The sequence below is a fragment of the Diuraphis noxia genome, unplaced genomic scaffold (assembly GCF_037042655.1).
Source record: "Diuraphis noxia isolate RWA-SAM2 unplaced genomic scaffold, SU_Dnox_SAM2 contig0012, whole genome shotgun sequence".
In the NCBI taxonomy this organism is placed as follows: Eukaryota; Metazoa; Arthropoda; class Insecta; order Hemiptera; family Aphididae; genus Diuraphis; species Diuraphis noxia.
The window spans coordinates 1,698,614-1,707,478 of record NW_028301722.1 but is presented as its reverse complement, the minus strand read 5'-3'; positions in this window follow the sequence as shown (position 1 = coordinate 1,707,478).

The window sequence follows — 8,865 nt, the reverse complement described above, 5'->3', positions numbered from 1 at the left end:
TCGACCTTCGAGCGGGATACCATCAGGTACCTTTAGCAAAAGATTCTAGAGAGCTTACGGCCTTTTCAACAGGTCAAGGTCATTACCATTTTAAGCGATTAGTGATGGGATTGGCGTCAGCACCCAGTACGTTCGCATGTATGATGGCAAACGTTTTATCGGGACTAATTGGAGTAAAGTGTTTAGTTTATTTAGATGACATAATAATATACGCGAAAAACTTAAGTGACCATAACAATAAATTAATTAGCGTATTCGAAAGATTACGTATACATAATCTAAAAATAGAACCAGACAAATGTGAATTTCTAAAACGAGAATGCCTGTTCCTAGGACATATAATTTCGGAACATGGAATTAAACCAGACCCAAAGAAAGTTACTGCAGTTCTAGATTTTCCAATACTAAAGAATGTAAAACAAATAAAAAGTTTTCTAGGACTTAGTGGATATTACCGGAAGTTTATAGAAAATTATAGTTCGATAGCTAGACCGATGACTAGGTTGTTAAAGAAAGATGTAAAGTTCGATTGGGACGATGATTGTCAACAAGCGTTTGATAAATTAAAAACATTACTTTGTTCAGAACCAATTTTGCAATACCCAGATTTTACGAAAGAATTTATACTTACGACCGACGCGAGTGGGAAAGCGCTAGGAGCAATATTATCACAAGGAAAGATAGGGAGCGATCTACCTATCTCATACGCATCTAGGACGTTGAGTCAGTCGGAAGCGAATTATTCAACAACGGAATTAGAATGTTTAGCAATTATATTTGGGGTTAAACATTTCAGACCATATCTCTACGGTAGAAAGTTCACGATTCTTACAGATCATCGACCATTATCTTGGTTGTTTAACTTAAAAGATCCTTTATCTAAATTAGCAAGGTGGAGAATCGAATTGGAACAATATACATATGAAATTAGGTATAAACCAGGTGTACAAAACGCGAATGTAGACGCGTTAAGTCGGATGTATAATATTAAAGAAATAAAAGATGAAAGTTACGCAAACTTTCTTGAAAAATCGGAAACTATGATAATAACCAATAGAAACGTGAAAGAGGTACACGGTGAACTAATAGAGTCACTAAATGAATACAATATAGTGTCAGAAATAGAAAGGTATTATAATTTTAGGTCAGGAATAAATTACGAACTAAAACAAAGATTCGGAAAGGATAAAACACTAAAATCGAATAAGGATATCGGGGGCGTTGTAAAATTTAATACGGACGATAGATATATAATATTTTTGATAACGAAAAGTAAACAAAAGCAATTAGCGACGTATGAAAATATGCATCTGGCATTATTGAATTTAAAATATTTCTGCGAAAAACATTCATTAACTAAGTTAGCTATGAACCAGTTAGGGCGGAAAGACGGTTTAGATTGGGCAAAAGTTCGATCTATGATACGATATGTATTTCGTAACACAAACATCGAGATAATAATCTGTACTAAATTAGAATACAGTAAGGAAGAAAAATTAGTTATTTTTAAACAATTTCACGATTCTTTACTAGGAGGTCACGCAGGAATACATAGAACATATAAAAAAATTAAACGGCAATTTAACTGGCCAAATTTAAAACAGGAGGTAAAAGATTACATAAAAGGTTGTGCTTCATGTCAGGCGAATAAAACTACTAACAAACATCATAGAAGTCCCATGGTAATCACTACGACAAGTTCTAAACCATTCGAAAAATTATTTATGGACATTGTAGGACCATTAATAGAAACTGAGTCGGGTTTCAAGTACATACTTACTTTTCAAGACGATTTGACAAAATATTCGTTGGGAGTCCCGTTACATGACCACACGGCGAATACGGTAGCGAAAGAATTTGTTACTAAGTTCGTATGCGTGCATGGAATACCTCAAACGATTTTAATAGATCAGGGCACTGATTTTCTTAGCAAAATCTTTTCCGAAGTATGTAAATTACTAAAGATTAACAAAATAAATACAAGTCCTTATCATCCACAAACCAACGGTAGTTTAGAAAGGTCACATAGAACTTTAGCCGAATATCTAAGACATTACGTAGATAAAGATTTAAATAATTGGGATCAGTTACTACCTTACGCACTATTCGTATATAACTCGACAGAACACACCGCAACTAATTACCAACCGTATGCGTTGTTATATGGAAGAGATTTAGATATACCAGTAAAATTAAAATGTAATCCAGAACCTAGGTATAATTATGACGATTATGTATTCGATCTAAAACAGAAAATGCAAGAGTCGCATAAAATCGCGAGAGAAAGGTTAATACAAAAGAAAATAAAATCTAAAAATCATTATGATAAAAAGGTTCACAGTGAGGACTTAAGGATAAAAGATTTAATATTACTTAAAGATAAAACCCAAAAGAATAAACTAAGCGCGTTATGGAAAGGACCATATGAAATTCTAGAAGTCCTAGATAGTGAAAACGTGGTAATAGCGCGAGGTAGACAGCGGGTCACCGTGCATAAGAACGATGTAAAGAAATATTATGAGACCATGGTATAAAGTAAATAAAAAAAAAATAATAGATAATTAAATATTGTATAAAGAAAAAGTAATAGACGTAAGTAATAATAGAGTAGTACGCAATTAGCGAAATTAGATATACAGGGTGATTTTTTTATCATGAACCAGTTAATATCTCGGTAAGTATTAGGAATTTTAAAATAATTTTTTTTTTAAACTTTCTAGGTTTTACTATTTTACACTGTGTTACAATTTTCATAATTTTAACTACCTCCCTTATTAGATAAAACACTATCAACTTTAGATTTTCAAATGGTAATACCTATTTTTAATAACGAAAATCTATAAACATACTGAAAAAAATAATTTTAACGTTTACAGAATTTTATTTGAGTAATTAGTTTGCGACTTATTAATGCTTAAATATTCGTTCAATTTGCTGCTACTGGGCAATTTTACAAACCCAACAGTAAAAACCAGAAGTCAAAATGAAATTTTATCTCAATTTAACAATACCCATAACGGTCATTATCGATAATAACAAGATAGATAAACAATACCAATAAAAGAAAAAAAAAAAAAAAAAAAAGGTGTCTTATCATCACTCCCACCCGAACGCCAAGTGTCGGTGAACGACTAGCCAGCAGAAGCGCAGCTGTATCAGCTATAAAGTATAAAAATTGTTGTGAAATTTAGCTTCATCAGTCCAACATATTCTTTCCAAGAATTGAGGATTATCCTCAATTTCAACAAGTACCTTATGTTTGATAAGACATAAGTAAATATTAAAAAAGGAAAAACTTTTAAAAATAGAATTCAAATAAGCACCTTTGCAATCCAAACTATACGACGCTCATAATCATCAAATCTTAAATGCTGTACAGTAGTTCTTTTATATGGATGATATTTATTTTTTTTGGCAATTTTCTGTACTGAACTATAAGAAATTCCTACTTCTTCTAAACAAATAATAATAAAACAAGATAATTAATAAATAACAATAATTTTATGCTTGATTCACAAAAAAATGAGATATAGTTTGGCAGAATTGCATCAATGTTTATGTGAAATAAACACAAAACACAACTAATAAAATTGCATAAAACATAATTGAACTGAATCAAATCATACTCGGGGTACATAGATTATCAGTTACGATTATATGGGCCTAAAAAATTAACTGGAGTACACATTTGATCATAATATGGAAACCAGGCAATAAGTGTTTGAGAATTTACTGTGCCAGAGAAGACCTCAAGCTCAAATATATAAATGTATATGTGTCAACTTACTCGATACTATTCTTAAAGATGTATTAGGATTTTCTTCTAATTTTTGCAATACAATTTGGGAATATTCTTCCGTAGTTTTAGTACATTTCCTATTTTTATTTTTATTGAAACTTCCAGTAGATTTTAAGTTTTTTTCCAATCTTGAAAAAATACTAGAATTTGGAACTTGCCTCTCAAGCCCAAATCGTTGGCTGTACAATAAAGCGGCCTTGCTTTTATTTTTTCCACATTCGATGAAGCATGATCACATATCCATTTTTTCAGGTATAGAGTAGAACATTGTAGTATTTATATTTAACAGAAAAGTAATATATTTAAAAGTAACTCTGTGAGATGTTAACTCAACGGAGAACAGATAAAATGTGAAAAACCAATAGTACTATAAATGTATGAGATAGATAGGTACCTTTATCTTTTTTATGTGTGTGAAACATGTCATATTCATCATTAAATCAATTATGTTTTATATTGATATGTAGGTATACATATAGGTATGTAACTTAGATAACTAAAATTAAATAAATTTGGAAAACCCAATGCTTTATGTTAAGAAGATATTATGTTGTATATTTTGTTAATTTATTTAAGTTTATTATTTGTTAATTATACATAATACATATGTGTTTATTTAATATAATTTATATTTCTATATCAGATTGACGAGTAAATTACAAAATAAATATTTTTTAAAAACAGTATGGTGTATCTTAATTTCTATAGTAAATGATTATACTAAACAGATAACATATATTCATTTTAAAACAAAGTAAATCAACAATTTCTATGTATTTAGAAAAATAATTTATAAATATGCAGATAAAAATGTATTATTTATGTACTTGGATTCAAGATTTAGAGCCAAGACTAAAGTAGTTAAAGGTCTATTCACACATTCCTTTTTTTTTTTTTTTTAAGTTATATAATATGTTTACAAAGCTCCTGTCATTTAAGGTTTTCATTTCATTAAAAATAAATAATTACAAATCAATCTGTGTATACTAAAAAAAAAAAAATAGAATAGGTAAGTCATTTTGATTACATGTTTTGTGCATTGAGGAAGTGAGTCAATCTGATGCGAGGCTATAGGCCCAGGGCCTGTTGTTCATAGTGCCTACCCGACTTTCCATTTATAAATATTAAATATTCAGGGATATTTTTTTTATATAGTGTATAATTTGCATTTCATATTAAAAATAACTTGTGTAGTTGTGTGTGAATAGACAAATAATGGACATTAATTCATTACTAAATTATCTAAGGAAATAAACACATTAGTTATCAATAATTTTACTAGAGTATGAACAAATTTCCGTAGTGCAAGTTATTGCAGGATTTGGGTAAGGTCATAACTAATAAAAAATATTAACACTTAACATGTCCACTACCCTAGATAAATTAATAAAAATTAAATGAACATTAAACATACTTTATATGTATTATCTACTCTAGATTGCAACATATTTTTAGGGCTATGGATGTTTTAAAAAATTATTCAATTTTACACTTATTTTTGAAATTATGTTAATTTTTAATTAATATTTTATGATATAAAAATCTTTTAATATTACGTAAAACTGGCACTACCGTATTCAAAAAAAATTTTCAATTTACCAATTTAGGTTAATAAAAACTCCATAGCCCTAATTATAGAAAATAGTAAATCAATAACTTAACTTAACTTAATTATTTAAACATAAAATTAACAATTAATGTGACAATCAACAAATGTTACAAATATAGAAGTAGTTGCGGTCTTGATGCTGCGCTGTTTTCTTTTTTCATCTGAATGAAACTGAAAAAAAAACATTAAGTTATTTATAGAAATGATTTATTGTATAAAAAAATTGTTTATCCATACTTATTAAGTTATCAGTTGAGATGTACTATGCTGTGACTAACCACAATAACAAATTGTATTTGTTCATCCAATCTTGTTATAAATATTTGAATTAAAAGTTAGTACTACAAATTGCAATTGAAATTTGAAAGAAAACAAAATTAATTTTCTAAAATATAAGCAAAAATTATGATAAATATCAAATTATTTATTTTATAAAAAAAATTCATACTTACATAATAATTTGTTTAGATTGTTTAAAGATTAAAATATAATATGTAAAGAAATATGGATATTTTATTCTTTTATTCCATATTAATTTATAGTCATCGGATACCAGTAGCAAGCAATGTAAATTTGCATTAATTGCTGGTCAAATTAAGCTTTCTAGTCATATAGTTCATTGTATTTTTTGATTAATCATATAAACTCTACTAATTGCCACTGAAATAAAATTAAAATATTTGAACCATGGTTATTATTTGTCAATAATATGTATAAATCATTTAATAAAAAAATAAATAAAATTCTAATATATTAAATTTGGATTGAACTTACCAATAAATTATACAAATAAGGTGTCGGCAAAGTACGAAATCTGATTCCCAAATACCTTATAATATTACTGATTGGAAAGAGGTATATTTTTAATTAAATTCAAATTTGTTAACCAAAATACAACATTAAAACACGATCAAAAAATATAACAGGTATGCATCACGAATTAAGATACGTATTATTATTCGTGGTATGGTATGCATTGGAATAATTGGCTTAACCTTTAAATTTATATTTTAAATAATACACATAACGACATAACATAGTATTTACTTAAAACGTTTTCTTTGGTTAAACAGTCAAAGAATAGTAATTAATTTATAATTAATATTCCATACTTGATAATGGAAAACTAACATTAACGAATAACGATTAACCACATGTTTTCAGAAACGGTTTACCGACATTTATTATCGTCTATCTACTAATACGTGATAAGATCGTATACCAGGAATCAGTAACCAGTGATATATTTTGTAACCATGATGGTAAAGTGTAAAATGTTAAAATGTTATTTTTATACTTTATAGCTGATACAGCTGCGCTTCTGCTGGCTAGTCGTTCACCGACACTTGGCGTTCGGGTGGGAGTGATGATAAGACACCTTTTTTTTTTTTTTTTTTTTTTTTTTATTGGTATTGTTTATCTATCTTGTTATTATCGATAATGACCGTTATGGGTATTGTTAAATTGAGATAAAATTTCATTTTGACTTCTGGTTTTTACTGTTGGGTTTGTAAAATTGCCCAGTAGCAGCAAATTGAACGAATATTTAAGCATTAATAAGTCGCAAACTAATTACTCAAATAAAATTCTGTAAACGTTAAAATTATTTTTTTCAGTATGTTTATAGATTTTCGTTATTAAAAATAGGTATTACCATTTGAAAATCTAAAGTTGATAGTGTTTTATCTAATAAGGGAGGTAGTTAAAATTATGAAAATTGTAACACAGTGTAAAATAGTAAAACCTAGAAAGTTAAAAAAAAAAATTATTTTAAAATTCCTAATACTTACCGAGATATTAACTGGTTCATGATAAAAAAATCACCCTGTAGATATAAGTAGTAAATAAGTGAAGAAATGGAATAATCATAAGAAGAAGATATTTGCATAAATAAATAGGTATAAACCCAAAATAGTAATAAGAAAATGTACTATTATAGATTAATGATCGTAATGGCAGCCCACGGGGACTCAGACATTCCGGACGAGTCAAGTGTGCAAACTAAAATATATTATAAATACACGGCGGGTAACGTAGTTATCAAAAATGTGACGGAAACTCAACATACTGATATATTAATACCTTATATGTATGGACGGAGGTGTAACTTAAACAAGTTGCGAATTAAGTGTACTACGTCAAGTGGCGATGACATGGAAGTAGGAGTAAGAGAGCACCCAAGAATGATGGTGCTAGAAAGGAAGTGTGTGTTGGTTATAATGAGTTTAGATGGTAAAGAGGATACGACCGTTATTGCTAATAACCTTTACTTAATGCACCACATATTGGATTTGGAACCGGTAATGGAAATACAGACTACAGAAGCAACAGAAGTGACACAAGGGGGAACTGAAGTGAAGAAGAGATCACTACCTGATAGTTTGAACTCTACCACCGCTACGAATAATATGAATGAAACAGCAAGGACAGAATCAATCATCAATTCGACATTATCAATAACTGAAGCAACGAGACCAGTTAATGGAACGAGTTTGGTTAAGCAAGACAACGCGACGACCACTACTATGACGACACGAACGGATAATGCCACTAAACTTACGACCGATAATCCACCCACAACTAGAGTAAAGAGGGGGACCACGCAATATACGCCAAGTTTTATGATCAAGGTACCACAAAGAACCACGGACGCTGGACAGAACAGTCACAAGCATACTAAATTTTACGACGCATCTGATGATGAAATAATTAATAAATTGAATACGGACGACAACGGTATCAATAACACGAATAGTATATTCGAAACTGTGTATACAGAGAAAGAAAAGAGCGATAAAAAGACAAAAACTAATGGGAATATAAATCTTTTAAACTACATGGTCTATGTTTTAACAGGATCATTGTTAATGACGACTATATTATCAGCACTTTTTATTAAATGTAATTATAGATGTGTACATAAAAGTAGGTACAGATATATGGTACAAACACTAAGTGAAGGTCAGGAAATGAGACAAACAGAATGCTGAATAAAATATGAAAGTAACACGAAAGATAGTATAATATAAGAAATAAACTATAAGTTAATCACGTAGATAAATAAATTAATAAAGGAAGTAGAATTAGTAAATATTGATAGAGATGTACAATAGGTACACTGTAGGAAGTAATTGAAAAAAAAAAAAAAGAAGTAATAAAGTAAATAAACAAATAAATAATAATGGCGGGAATATAGGAATTAATTAAGTTACTAAATATAAGGTATATGTATATTAACATGTACTAATAAGTATATTATTACGTAGGTTAACACTAGTGACAATGAGTCAAGGACAACTTCCGTATACCATCGAAGAATTTAAAAATCAAACAACAATGTTTTGCGAAAATCGAGGGGTAGTTAGAATCGAAGGGGCTATGTGGGAGTTCGTAACATATGTACCATTAGAAAATTACGATGCTAGGCATGATAAACTATATAATGAAATTATGTCAA